The 15836-nt window shown below is 30.6% G+C and overlaps 2 long non-coding RNA genes across 2 annotated transcripts in view; both read right to left on the minus strand.

The window, feature by feature from the left end:
* The window catches only part of LOC146751646 (uncharacterized), a 47186-nt gene that overhangs the window by 15034 nt on the left and 16316 nt on the right, over positions 1-15836 (minus strand). The window lies entirely within an intron of this gene.
* On the minus strand, positions 1051-11431 carry LOC146751647 (uncharacterized). The gene is made up of 2 exons (XR_014941321.1): positions 2183-11431; positions 1051-1728 (listed from the first exon to the last, which is right to left on the minus strand). It is a non-coding gene; the product is annotated as an uncharacterized LOC146751647 (long non-coding RNA).

Raw genomic sequence — 15836 nt, forward strand, 5'->3', positions numbered from 1 at the left:
TTCATTTATACTTTCTTATCCTTTCCAATATACTTACCTTTGCTTTCCTTTCTTTTATACTTTCCTTTCCGTTATACTTTCCTTTTCTGTATACTTTCCGCTTTCCTTTACACTTTCATTTCAATTCCTATTTTTAAACTTAGCCTCTCCTTTCATTTATACTTTCCTTTCCTTTCATATTTACCTTTGCTTTCCTTTCTTTTATAAATTCCTTTCTTTTATAATTCCCTTCCCTTTTCATTATACTTACATTCCCTTTCTGTTCTATAGCATTTTCCTTTAGACCTTCCTTTCCATTCCTTTTTTTTTTTTTAATTAACCTTGCCTTTCCTTTTTTATATACTTCCCTATCCTTACAATTCTACATACATTGACTTTCCCTTATACATTGCTTTCCTTTCCATTATATCTACCTTTCCTTTCTTTTCTATTCCCTTCCTTTCCCTTCCTTTATACTTACCTTTGCTTCCTTTCTTTTATACTTTCCCTTCCTTTATACTTTCCATTCCCTTATACTTTCCTTTCCATTCCTATTTTTAAACTTACCCATTCCTTTCATTTATACTTTCTTATCCTTTCCAATATACTTACCCTTGCTTTCCTTTCTTTTATACTTTCCATTTCCCTTTCTGTATACTTTCTTTTCCTATACACTTTCATTTCAATTCCTATTTTTAAACTTAGCCTTTCCTTTCATTTATACTTTCCTTTCCTTTCATACTTACCTTTGCTTTCCTTTCTTTTATAAATTCCCTTCTTTTATAATTCCCTTCCCTTTGCATTATAACTACCTTCCCTTTCTGTTCTGTAACATTTTCCTTTAGACCTTCCTTTCCATTCCTTTTTTTTTTTTTTTTAAATTAACCTTTCCTTTCCTTTTTTATATACTTCCCTATCCTTACAATTCAACATACATTGACTTTCCATTATACTTTGCTTTCCTTTCCATTATATCTACCTTTTATTTCTTTTCTATTCCCTTCCTTTCCCTTCCTTTATACTTACCTTTGCTTCCTTTCTTTTATACTTTCCATTCCTTTCTACTTTCCGTTCCCTTATACTTTCCTTTCCATTCCTATTTTTAAACTTACCCATTCCTTTCATTTATACTTTCTTATCCTTTCCAATATACTTACCTTTGCTTTCCTTTCTTTTATACTTTCCCTTCCTATATACTTTCCTTTTCTTTATACTTTCCTTTCCTTTATACTTTCCTTTTCTGTATACTTTCCTTTCCTTTACACTTTCATTTCAATTCCTATTTTTAAACTTAGCCTCTCCTTTCATTTATACTTTCCTTTCCTTTCCTTTCATACTTACCTTTGCTTTCCTTTCTTTTATAAATTCCCTTCTTTAATAATTCCCTTCCCTTTGCATTATACCTACATTCCCTTTCTGTTCTGTAACATTTTCCTTTAGACCTTCCTTTCCATATCATTTTTTTTTTTTAAAATTAACCTTGCCTTTCCTTTTTTATATACTTCCCTTTCCTTACAATTCTACATACATTGACTTTCCCTTATACATTGCTTTCCTTTCCATTATATCAACCTTTCCTTTCTTTTCTATTCCCTTCCTTTCCCTTCCTTTATACTTACCTTTGCTTCCTTTCTTTTATACTTTCCCTTCCTTTATACTTCCATTCCCTTATACTTTCCTTTCCATTCCTATTTTTAAACTTACCCATTCCTTTCATTCATACTTTCTTATCCTTTCCAATATACTTACCTTTGCTTTCCTTTCTTTATACTTTCCTTTCCTTTATACTTTCCTTATCTTTATACTTTTCATTCCTTTATACTTTCCTGATCTGTATACTTTCCTTTTATTTACACTTTCATTTCAATTCCTATTTTTAAACTTAGCCTCTCTTTTCATTTATACTTTCCTTTCCTTTCATACTTACCTTTGCTTTCCTTTCTATTATAAATTCCCTTCATTTATAATTCCCTTCCCTTTGCATTATACCTACCTTCCCTTTCTGTTCTGTAACATTTAGCTTTAGATCTTTCTTTCCATTCCTTTTTCTTTTTAATATTAACCTTGCCTTTCCATTCTTATATAGTTCCCTATCCTTACAATTCTACATACATTGACTTTCCCTTATACATTGCTTTCCTTTCTATTATATCTACCTTTCCATTCTTTTCTATTTTCTTCCTTTCCCTTCCTTTATACTTACCTTTGCTTTCCTTTCTTTTATACTTTCCCTTCCTATATACTTTCCTTTTCTTTATACTTTCCTTTCCTTTATACTTTCCTTTTCTGTATACTTTCCTTTCCTTTACACTTTCATTTCAATTCCTATTTTTAAACTTAGCATCTCCTGTCATTTATACTTTCCTTTCCTTTCATACTTACCTTTGCTTTCCTTTCTATTATAAATTCCCTTCAATTATAATTCCCTTCCCTTTGCATTATACCTACCTTCCCTTTCTGTTCTGTAACATTTTCCTTTAGACCTTCCTTTCCATTCCTTTTTTTTTTTTAAATAAACCTTGCCTTTCCATTCTTATATAGTTCCCTATCCTTACAATTCTACATACATTGACTTTCCCTTATACATTGCTTTCCTTTCCATTATATCTACCTTTCCTTTCTTTTCTATTCCCTTCCTTTCCCTTCCTTTATACTTACCTTTGCTTCCTTTCTTTTATACTTTCCCTTCCTTTATACTTTCCATTCCCTTATACTTTCCCTTCCATTCCTATTTTTAAACATACCCATTCCTTTCATTTATACTTTCTTATCCTTTCCAATATACTTACCTTTGCTTTCCTTTCTTTTATACTTTCCCTTCCTTTATACTTTCCTTATCTTTATACTTTTCATTCCTTTATACTTTCCTGATCTGTATACTTTCCTTTCCTTTACACTTTCATTTCAATTCCTATTTTTAAACTTAGCATCTCCCTTCATTTATACTTTCCTTTCCTTTCATACTTATCTTTTCTTTCCTTTCTATTATAAATTCCCTTCATTTATAATTCCCTTCCCTTTGCATTATACCTACCTTCCCTTTCTGTTCTGTAACATTTTCCTTTAGACCTTCCTTTCCATACCTTTTTTTTTTTAAATTAACCTTGCCTTTCCATTCTTATATAGTTCCCTATGCTTACAATTCTACATACATTGACTTTCCCTTATACATTGCTTTCCTTTCTATTATATCTACCTTTCCTTTCTTTTCTATTCCCTTCCTTTCCCTTCCTTTATGCTTACCTTTACTTCCTTTCTTTTATACTTTCCCTTCCTTTATGCTTTCCATTCCCTTATACTTTCCTTTCCATTCCTATTTTTAAACTTACCGATTCCTTTCATTTATACTTTCTTATCCTTTCCAATATACTTACCTTTGCTTTCCTTTCTTTTATACTTTCCCTTCCTATATACTTTCCTTTTCTTAATACTTTCCTTTCCTTTATACTTTCCTTTTCTGTATACTTTCCCCTTTCCTTTACACTTTCATTTCAATTCCTATTTTTAAACTTAGCCTCTCTTTTCATTTATACTTTCCTTTCCTTTCCTTTCATACTTACCTTTGCTTTCCTTTCTTTTATAAATTCCCTTCTTTTATAATTCCCTTCCCTTTGCATTATACCTACATTCCCTTTCTGTTCTGTAACATTTTCCTTTAGACTTTCCTTTCCATACCTGTTTTTTTTTTTTTAAATTAACCTTTCCTTTCCTATTTTATATACTTCCCTATCCTTACAATTCAACATACATTGACTTTCCATTATACTTTGCTTTCCTTTCCATTATATCTACTTTTCCTTTCTTTTCTATTCCCTTCCTTTCCCTTCCTTTATACTTACCTTTGCTTCCTTTCTTTTATACTTTCCCTTCCTTTATACTTTCCATTCCCTTATACTTTCCTTTCCATTCCTATTTTTAAACTTATCCATTCCTTTCATTTATACTTTCTTATTCTTTCCAATATACTTAACCTTTGCTTTCCTTTCTTTTATACTTTCCCTTCCTTTATACTTTCCTTTTCTTTATACTTTCCTTTCCTTTATACTTTCCTTTTCTTTATACTTTCCTTTCCTTTACACTTTCATTTCAATTCCTATTTTTAAACTTAGCCTCTCTTTTCATTTATACTTTCTTTTCCTTTCCTTTCATACTTACCTTTGCTTTCCTTTCTTTTATAAATTCCCTTCTTTTATAATTCCCTTCCCTTTGCATTATACCATCCTTCCCTTTCTGTTCTGTAACATTTTCCTTTAGACCTTCCTTTCCATTCCTTTTTTTATTTTTTAAATTAACCTTGCCTTTTCTTTTTTATATACTTCCCTTTCCTTACAATTCTACATACATTGACTTTCCTTTATACTTTGCTTTCCTTTCCATTATATCTACCTTTCCTTTCTTTTCTATTCCCTTCCTTTCCCTTCTTTTATACTTACCTTTGCTTCCTTTCTTTTATACTTTCCCTTCCTTTATACTTTCTATTCCTTTATACTTTCCTTTCCATTCCTATTTTTAAACTTACCCATTCCTTTCATTTACACTTTCTTATCATTTCCAATATACTCACCTTTGCTTTCCTTTCTTTTATATTTTCCCTTTCCATTTCTGTATACTTTCCTTTCCTTTACACTTTCATTTCAATTCCTATTTTTAAACTTAGCCTCTCCTTTCATTTATACTTTCCTTTCCTTTCCTTTCCTTTCATACTTACCTTTGCTTTCCTTTCTTTTATAAATTCCCTTCTTTAATAATTACTTTCCCTTTGCATTATACCTACATTCCCTTTCTGTTCTGTAACATTTTCCTTTAGACCTTCCTTTCCATATCTTTTTTCTTTTTTTAAATTAACCTTGCCTTTCCTTTTTTATATACTTCCCTTTCCTTACAATTCTACATACATTGACTTTCCCTTATACATTGCTTTCCTTTCCATTATATCAACCTTTCCTTTCTTTTCTATTCCCTTCCTTTCCCTTCCTTTATACTTACCTTTGCTTCCTTTCTTTTATACTTTCCCTTCCTTTATACTTCCATTCCCTTATACTTTCCTTTCCATTCCTATTTTTAAACTTACCCATTCCTTTCATTCATACTTTCTTATCCTTTCCAATATACTTACCTTTGCTTTCCTTTCTTTATACTTTCCCTTCCTTTATACTTTCCTTATCTTTATACTTTTCATTCCTTTATACTTTCCTGATCTGTATACTTTCCTTTTCTTTACACTTTCATTTCAATTCCTATTTTTATACTTAGCCTCTCCCTTCGTTTATACTTTCCTTTCCTTTCATACTTACCTTTGCTTTCCTTTCTATTATAAATTCCCTTCATTTATAATTCCCTTCCCTTTGCATTATACCTACCTTCCCTTTCTGTTCTGTAACATTTAGCTTTAGATCTTTCTTTCCATTCCTTTTTTTTTTTAATATTAACCTTGCCTTTCCATTCTTATATAGTTCCCTATCCTTACAATTCTGCATACATTGACTTTCCCTTATACATTGCTTTCCTTTCCATTATATCTACCTTTCCTTTCTTTTCTATTCCCTTCCTTTCCCTTCCTTTATACTTACCTTTGCTTCCTTTCTTTTATACTTTCCCTTCCTTTATACTTTCCATTCCCTTATACTTTAATTTCCATTCCTATTTTTAAACTTACCCATTCCTTTCATTTATACTTTCTTATCCTTTACAATATACTTACCTTTGCTTTCCTTTCTTTTATACTTTCCCTTCCTATATACTTTCCTTTTCTTTATACTTTCCTTTCCTTTATACATTCCTTTTCTGTGTACTTTCCTTTCCTTTACACTTTCATTTCAATACCTATTTTTAAACTTAGCCTCTCTTTTCATTTATACTTTCCTTTCCTTTCCTTTAATATTTACCGTTGCTTTACTTTCTTTTATAAATTCCCTTCCTTTATAATTCCCTTTCCTTTGCATTATACCTACATTCCCTTTCTGTTCTGTAACATTTTCCTTTAGACCTTCCTTTCCATATCTTTTTTTTTTTTTTAGATTAACCTTTCTTTTCCTATCTTATATATTTCCCTATCCTTACAATTCTACATACCTTGACTTTCCATTATACTTTGCTTTCCTTTCCATTATATCTACCTTTCCTTTCTTTTCTATTCCCTTCCTTTCCCTTCCTTTATACTTACCTTTGCTTCCTTTCTTTTATACTTTCCCTTCCTTTATACTTTCCATTCCCTTATACTTTCCTTTCCATTCCTATTTTTAAACTTACCCATTCCTTTCATTTATACTTTCTTACCCTTTCCAATATACTTACCTTTCCTTTCCTTTCTTTTGTACTTTCCCTTCCTATATACTTTCCTTTTCTTTATACTTTCCTTTCCTTTATACTTTCCTTTTCTATATACTTTCCCCTTTCCTTTACACTTTCATTTCAATTCCTATTTTTAAACTTAGCCTCTCCTTTCATTTATACTTTCCTTTTCTTTCATACTTACCTTTGCTTTCCTTTCTTTTATAAATTCCTTTCTTTTATAATTCCCTTCCCTTTTCATTATACTTACATTCCCTTTCTGTTCTGTAGCATTTTCCTTTAGACATTCCTTTCCATTCGTGTTTTTTTTTAAATTAACCTTTCCTTTCCCTTTTTATATACTTCCCTATCCTTACAATTATACATACATTGACTTTCCTTTATACATTGCTTTCCTTTCCATTATATCTACCTTTCCTTTCTTGTCTATTCCCTTCCTTTCCCTTCCTTTATACTTACCTTTGCTTCCTTTCTTTTATACTTTCCCTTCCTTTATACTTTCCATTCCCTTATACTTTCCTTTCCATTCCTATTTTTAAACTTACCCATTCCTTTCATTTATACTTTCTTATCCTTTCCAATATACTTACCTTTGCTTCCTTTCTTTTATACTTTCCCTTCCTTTATACTTTCCATTTCCTTTATACTTTCCTTTCCATTCCTATTTTTAAACTTACCCATTCCTTTCATTTATACTTTCTTATCCTTTCCAATATACTTACCTTTGCTTTCCTTTCTTTTATACTTTCCCTTTCTTTGTACTGTCCTTTTCTTTATACTTTCCTTTCCTTTATCCTTTCCTTTTCTGTATACTTTCCTTTCCTTTACAGTTTCATTTCACTTCCTACTTTTAATCTTAGCCTCTCTTTTCATTTATACTTTCCTTTCCTTTCCTTTCATACTTACCTTTGTTTTCCTTTCTTTTATAAATTCCCTTCTTTTATAATTCCCTTACCTTTGCATTATACCATCCTTCCCTTTCTGTTCTGTAACATTTTCCTTTAGACCTTCCTTTCCATTCCTTTTTTTATTTTTTAAATTAACCTTGCCTTTCCTTTTTTATATACTTCCCTTTCCTTACAACTCTACAAACATTGACTTTCCTTTATACATTGCTTTCCTTTCCATTATATCTACCTTTCCTTTCTTTTCTATTCCCTTCCTTTCCCTTCCTTTATACTTACCTTTGCTTCCTTTCTTTTATACTTTCCCTTCCTTTATACTTTCCATTCCCTTATACTTTCCTTTCCATTCCTATTTTTTAACTTACCCATTCCTTTCATTTATACTTTCTTATCATTTCCAATATACTCACCTTTGCTTTCCTTTCTTTTATACTTTCCCTTTCCTTTTCTGTATACTTTCCTTTCCTTTACACTTTCATTTCAATTCCTATTTTTAAACTTAGCCTCTCCTTTCATTTATACTTTCCTTTCCTTTCCTTTCATATTTACCTTTGCTTTACTTTCTTTTATAAATTCCCTTCTTTTATAATTCCCTTTCCTTTGCATTATACCTACATTCCCTTTCTGTTCTGTAACATTTTCCTTTAGACCTTCCTTTCCATACCTTTTTTTTTTTTTTTTAAAATTGACCTTTCCTTTCCTTTCTTATATACTTCCCTATCCTTACAATACTACATACCTTGACTTTCCATTATACTTTGCTTTCCTTTCCATTATATCTACCTTTCCTTTCTTTTCTATTCCCTTCCTTTCCCTTCCTTTATACTTACCTTTGCTTCCTTTCTTTTATACTTTCCCTTCCTTTATACTTTCCATTCCCTTATACTTTCCTTTCCATTCCTATTTTTAAACTTACCCATTCCTTTCATTTATACTTTCTTACCCTTTCCAATATACTTACCTTTCTTTTCCTTTCCTTTCTTTTGTATGTTCCCTTCCTATATACTTTCCTTTTCTTTATACTTTCCTTTCCTTTATACTTTCCTTTTCTGTATACTTTCCCCTTTCCTTTACACTTTCATTTCAATTCCTATTTTTAAACTTAGACTTTCCTTTCATTTATACTTTCCTTTCCTTTCATACTTACCTTTGCTTTCCTTTCTTTTATAAATTCCTTTCTTTTATAATTCCCTTCCCTTTTCATTATACTTACATTCCCTTTCTGTTCTGTAGCATTTTCCTTTAGACCTTCCTTTCCATTCCTTTTTTTTTTTTTAATTAACCTTGCCTTTCCTTATTTATATACTTCCCTATCCATACAATTCTACATACATTGACTTTCCCTTATACATTGCTTTCCTTTCCATTATATCTACCTTTCCTTTCTTTTCTATTCCCTTCCTTTCCCTTCCTTTATACTTACCTTTGCTTCCTTTCTTTTATACTTTCCCTTCCTTTATACTTTCCATTCCCTTATACTTTCCTTTCCATTCCTATTTTTAAACTTACCCATTCCTTTCATTTATACTTTCTTATCCTTTCCAATATACTTACCTTTGCTTTCCTTTCTTTTATACTTTCCCTTTCCTTTTCTGTATACTTTCCTTTCCTTTACACTTTCATTTCAATTCCTATTTTTAAACTTAGCCTCTCCTTCATTTATACTTTCCTTTCCTTTCATACTTACCTTTGCTTTCCTGTCTTTTATAAATTCCCTTCTTTTATAATTCTATTCCCTTTGCATTATACCTACATTCCCTTTCTGTTCTGTAACATTTTCCTTTAGACCTTCCTTTCCATTCCTTTTTTTTTTTTAAATTAACCTTTCCTTTCCTTTTTTATATACTTCCCTATCCTTACAATTCTACATACATTGACTTTCCTTTATACATTGCTTTCCTTTCCATTATATCTACCTTTCCTTTCTTTTCTATTCCCTTCCTTTCCCTTCCTTTATACTTACCTTTGCTTCCTTTCTTTTATACTTTCCCTTCCTTTATACTTTCCATTCCCTTATACTTTCCTTTCCATTCCTATTTTTAAACTTACCCATTCCTTTCATTTATACTTTCTTATCCTTTCCAATATACTTACCTTTGCTTTCCTTTCTTTTATACTTTCCCCTCCTTTATACTTTCCTTTTCTTTATACTTTCCTTTCCTTTACGCTTTCATTTCAATTCCTATTTTTAAACTTAGCCTCTCCTTTCATTTATACTTTCCTTTCCTTTCATACTTACCTTTGCTTTCCTTTCTTTTATAAATTCCCTTCTTTTATAATTCCCTTCCCTTTGCATTATACCTACATTCCCTTTCTGTTCTGTAACATTTTCCTTTAGACCTTCCTTTCCATTCCTTTTTTTTTTTAAATTAACCTTTCCTTTCCCTTTTTATATACTTCCCTATCCTTACAATTATACATACATTGACTTTCCTTTATACATTGCTTTCCTTTCCATTATATCTACCTTTCCTTTCTTTTCTATTCCCTTCCTTTCCCTTCCTTTATACTTACCTTTGCTTCCTTTCTTTTATACTTTCCCTTCCTTTATACTTTCCATTCCCTTATACTTTCCTTTCCATTCCTATTTTTAAACTTACCCATTCCTTTCATTTATACTTTCTTATCCTTTCCAATATACTTACCTTTGCTTTCCTTTCTTTTATACTTTCCCTTCCTTTATACTTTCCTTTTCTTTATACTTTCCTTTCCTTTATACTTTCCTTTTCTGTATACTTTCCTTTCCTTTACACTTTCATTTCAATTCCTATTTTTAAACTTAGCCTCTCCTTCATTTATACTTTCCTTTCCTTTCATACTTACCTTTGCTTTCCTTTCTTTTATAAATTCCCTTCTTTTATAATTCCCTTCCCTTTGCATTATACCTACATTCCCTTTCTGTTCTGTAACATTTTCCCTTAGACCTTCCTTTCCATTCCTTTTTTTTTTTTTAAATTAACCTTTCCTTTCCTTTTTTATATACTTCCCTATCCTTACAATTCTACATACATTGACTTTCCTTTATACATTGCTTTCCTTTCCTTTATATGTACCTTTCCTTTCTTTTCTATTCCCTTCCTTTCCCTTCCTTTATACTTACCTTTGCTTCCTTTCTTTTATACTTTCCCTTCCTTTATACTTTCCATTCCCTTATACTTTCCTTTCCATTCCTATTTTTAAACTTACCCATTCCTTTCATTTATACTTTCTTATCCTTTCCAATATACTTACCTTTGCTTTCCTTTCTTTTATACATTCCCTTCCTTTATACTTTCCTTTTCTTTATACTTTCCTTTCCTTTACGCTTTCATTTCAATTCCTATTTTTAAACTTAGCCTCTCCTTTCATTTATACTTTCCTTTCCTTTCATACTTACCTTTGCTTTCCTTTCTTTTATAAATTCCCTTCTTTTATAATTCCCTTCCCTTTGCATTATACCTACATTCCCTTTCTGTTCTGTAACATTTTCCTTTAGACCTTCCTTTCCATTCCTTTTTTTTTTTAAATTAACCTTTCCTTTCCCTTTTTATATACTTCCCTATCCTTACAATTATACATACATTGACTTTCCTTTATACATTGCTTTCCTTTCCATTATATCTACCTTTCCTTTCTTTTCTATTCCCTTCCTTTCCCTTCCTTTATACTTACCTTTGCTTCCTTTCTTTTATACTTTCCCTTCCTTTATACTTTCCATTCCCTTATACTTTCCTTTCCATTCCTATTTTTAAACTTACCCATTCCTTTCATTTATACTTTCTTATCCTTTCCAATATACTTACCTTTGCTTTCCTTTCTTTTATACTTTCCCTTCCTTTATACTTTCCTTTTCTTTATACTTTCCTTTATACTTTCCTTTTCTGTATACTTTCCTTTCCTTTACACTTTCATTTCAATTCCTATTTTTAAACTTAGACTTTCCTTTCATACTTACCTTTGCTTTCCTATCTTTTATAAATTCCCTTCTTTTATAATTCCCTTCCCTTTGCATTATACCTACATTCCCTTTCTGTTCTGTAACATTTTCCCTTAGACCTTCATTTCCATTCCTTTTTTTTTTTTTTTAAATTAACCTTTCCTTTCCTTTTTTATATACTTGCCTATCCTTACAATTCTACATACATTGACTTTCCTTTATACATTGCTTTCCTTTCCTTTATATGTACCTTTCCTTTCTTTTCTATTCCCTTCCTTTCCCTTCCTTTATACTTACCTTTGCTTCCTTTCTTTTATACTTTCCCTTCCTTTATACTTTCCATTCCCTTATACTTTCCTTTCCATTCCTATTTTTAAACTTACCCATTCCTTTCATTTATACTTTCTTATCCTTTCCAATATACTTACCTTTGCTTTCCTTTCTTTTATACTTTCCCTTCCTTTATACTTTCCTTTTCTTTATACTTTCCTTTCCTTTATACTTTCCTTTTCTGTATACTTTCCTTTCCTTTACACTTTCATTTCAATTCCTATTTTTAAACTTAGCCTCTCCTTTCATTTATACTTTCCTTTCCTTTCATACTTACCTTTGCTTTCCTTTCTTTTATAAATTCCCTTCTTTTATAATTCCCTTCCCTTTGCATTATACCTACATTCCCTTTCTGTTCTGTAACATTTTCCCTTAGACTATCCTTTCCATTCCTTTTTTTTTTTTTAAATTAACCTTTCCTTTCCTTTTTTATATACTTCCCTATCCTTACAATTCTACATACATTGACTTTCCTTTATACATTGCTTTCCTTTCCTTTATATGTACCTTTCCTTTCTTTTCTATTCCCTTCCTTTCCCTTCCTTTATACTTACCTTTGCTTCCTTTCTTTTATACTTTCCCTTCCTTTATACTTTCCATTCCCTTATACTTTCCTTTCCATTCCTATTTTTAAACTTACCCATTCCTTTCATTTATACTTTCTTATCCTTTCCAATATACTTACCTTTGCTTCCTTTCTTTTATACTTTCCCTTCCTTTATACTTTCCATTCCCTTATACTTTCCTTTCCATTCCTATTTTTAAACTTACCGATTCCTTTCATTTATACTTTCTTATCCTTTCCAATATACTTACCTTTGCTTTCCTTTCTTTTATACTTTCCCTTCCTTTATACTTTCCTTTTCTTTATACTTTCCTTTCCTTTATACTTTCCTTTTCTGTATACTTTCCTTTCCTTTACACTTTCATTTCAATTCCTATTTTTAAACTTAGCCTCTCCTTTCATTTATACTTTCCTTTCCTTTCCTTTCCTTTCATACTTACCTTTCCTTTCATTTCTTTTATAAATTCCCTTCTTTTATAATTCCCTTCCCTTTGCATTATACCTACATTCCCTTTCTGTTCTGTAACATTTTCCCTTAGACCTTCCTTTCCATTCCTTTTTTTTTTTTTAAATTAACCTTTCCTTTCCTTTTTTATATACTTCCCTATCCTTACAATTCTACATACATTGATTTTCCTTTATACATTGCTTTCCTTTCCATTATATCTACCTTTCCTTTCTTTTCTATTCCCTTCCTTTCCCTTCCTTTATACTTACCTTTGCTTCCTTTCTTTTATACTTTCCCTTCCTTTATACTTTCCATTCCCTTATACTTTCCTTTCCAATCCTATTTATAAACTTACCCATTCCTTTCATTTATACTTTCCTATCCTTTCCAATATACTTACCTTTGCTTTGCTTTCTTTTATACTTTCCCTTCCTTTATACTTTCCTTTTCTTTATACTTTCCTTTCCTTTATACTTTCCTTTTCTGTATACTTTCCTTTCCTTTACACTTTCATTTCAATTCCTATTTTTAAACTTAGCCTCTCCTTTCATTTATACTTTCCTTTCTTTTCCTTTCATACTTACCTTTGCTTTCCTTTCTTTTATAAATTCCCTTCTTTTATAATTCCCTTCCCTTTGCATTATACCTACATTCCCTTTCTGTTCTGTAACATTTTCCTTTAGACCCTCCTTTCCATTCCTTTTTTTTTTTAAATTAACCTTTCCTTTCATTTTTATATACTTCCTTATACTTACAATTCTACATACATTGATTTTCCTTTATACATTGCTTTCCTTTCCATTATATCTACCTTTCCTTTCTTTTCTATTCCCTTCCTTTCCCTTCCTTTATACTTACCTTTGCTTCCTTTCTTTTATACTTTCCCTTCCTTTATACTTTCCATTCCCTTATACTTTCCTTTCCATTCCTATTTTTAAACTTACCCATTCCTTTCATTTATACTTTCTTATCCTTTCCAATATACTTACCTTTGCTTTCCTTTCTTTTATACTTTCCCTTTCCTTTTCTGTATACTTTCCTTTCCTTTACACTTTCATTTCAATTCCTATTTTTAAACTTAGCCTCTCCTTCATTTATACTTTCCTTTCCTTTCATACTTACCTTTGCTTTCCTGTCTTTTATAAATTCCCTTCTTTTATAATTCCCTTCCCTTTGCATTATACCTACATTCCCTTTCTGTTCTGTAACATTTTCCTTTAGACCTTCCTTTCCATTCCTTTTTTTTTTTTAAATTAACCTTTCCTTTCCTTTTTTATATACTTCCCTATCCTTACAATTCTACATACATTGACTTTCCTTTATACATTGCTTTCCTTTCCATTATATCTACCTTTCCTTTCTTTTCTATTCCCTTCCTTTCCCTTCCTTTATACTTACCTTTGCTTCCTTTCTTTTATACTTTCCCTTCCTTTATACTTTCCATTCCCTTATACTTTCCTTTCCATTCCTATTTTTAAACTTACCCATTCCTTTCATTTATACTTTCTTATCCTTTCCAATATACTTACCTTTGCTTTCCTTTCTTTTATACTTTCCCTTCCTTTATACTTTCCTTTTCTTTATACTTTCCTTTCCTTTACGCTTTCATTTCAATTCCTATTTTTAAACTTAGCCTCTCCTTTCATTTATACTTTCCTTTCCTTTCATACTTACCTTTGCTTTCCTTTCTTTTATAAATTCCCTTCTTTTATAATTCCCTTCCCTTTGCATTATACCTACATTCCCTTTCTGTTCTGTAACATTTTCCCTTAGACCTTCCTTTCCATTCCTTTTTTTTTTTTAAATTAACCTTTCCTTTCCTTTTTTATATACTTCCCTATCCTTACAATTCTACATACATTGACTTTCCTTTATACATTGCTTTCCTTTCCTTTATATGTACCTTTCCTTTCTTTTCTATTCCCTTCCTTTCCCTTCCTTTATACTTACCTTTGCTTCCTTTCTTTTATACTTTCCCTTCCTTTATACTTTCCATTCCCTTATACTTTCCTTTCCATTCCTATTTTTAAACTTACCCATTCCTTTCATTTATACTTTCTTATCCTTTCCAATATACTTACCTTTGCTTTCCTTTCTTTTATACTTTCCCTTTCCTTTTCTGTATACTTTCTTTTCCTTTACACTTTCATTTCAATTCCTATTTTTAAACTTAGACTTTCCTTTCATTTATACTTTCCTTTCCTTTCATACTTACCTTTGCTTTCCTATCTTTTATAAATTCCCTTCCTTTATAATTCCCTTCCCTTTGCATTATACCTACATTCCCTTTCTGTTCTGTAACATTTTCCCTTAGACCTTCCTTTCCATTCCTTTTTTTTTTTTTAAATTAACCTTTCCTTTCCTTTTTTATATACTTCCCTATCCTTACAATTCTACATACATTGACTTTCCTTTGTACATTGCTTTCCTTTCCATTATATCTACCTTTCCTTTCTTTTCTATTCCCTTCCTTTCCCTTCCTTTATACTTACCTTTGCTTCCTTTCTTTTATACTTTCCCTTCCTTTATACTTTCCATTCCCTTATACTTTCCTTTCCATTCCTATTTTTAAACTTACCCATTCCTTTCATTTATACTTTCTTATCCTTTCCAATATACTTTCCTTTGCTTTCCTTTCTTTTATACTTTCCCTTCCTTTATACTTTCCTTTTCTTTATACTTTCCTTTCCTTTATACTTTCCTTTTCTGTATACTTTCCTTTCCTTTACACTTTCATTTCAATTCCTATTTTTAAACTTAGCCTCTCCTTTCATTTATACTTTACTTTCCTTTCCTTTCATACTTACCTTTGCTTTCCTTTCCTTTATAAATTCCCTTCTTTTATAATTCCCTTCCCTTTGCATTATACCTACATTCCCTTTCTGTTCTGTAACATTTTCCTTTAGACCTTCCTTTCCATTCCTTTTTTTTTTTTAAATTAAACTTTCCTTTCCTTTTTTATATACTTCCCTATACTTACAATTCTACATACATTGACTTTCATTTATACATTGCTTTCCTTTCCATTATATCTACATTTCCTTTCTTTTCTATTCCCTTGCTTTCCCTTCCTTTATACTTACCTTTGCTTCCTTTCTTTTATACTTTCCCTTCCTTTATACTTTCCATTCCCTTATACTTTCCTTTCCATTCCTATTTTTAAACTTACCCATTCCTTTCATTTATACTTTCTTATCCTTTCCAATATACTTACCTTTGCTTTCCTTTCTTTTATACTTTCCCTTTCCTTTTCGGTATACTTTCTTTTCCTTTACACTTTCATTTCAATTCCTATTTTTAAACTTAGCCTTTCCTTTCATTTATACTTTCCTTTCCTTTCATACTTACCTTTGCTTTCCTATCTTTTATAAATTCCCTTCTTTTATAATTCCCTTCCCTTTG

This window comes from Coturnix japonica, unplaced genomic scaffold, assembly GCF_054131305.1.
Source record: "Coturnix japonica strain WE unplaced genomic scaffold, WE-NBRP24 Scf070, whole genome shotgun sequence".
Classification (NCBI taxonomy): Eukaryota; Metazoa; Chordata; class Aves; order Galliformes; family Phasianidae; genus Coturnix; species Coturnix japonica.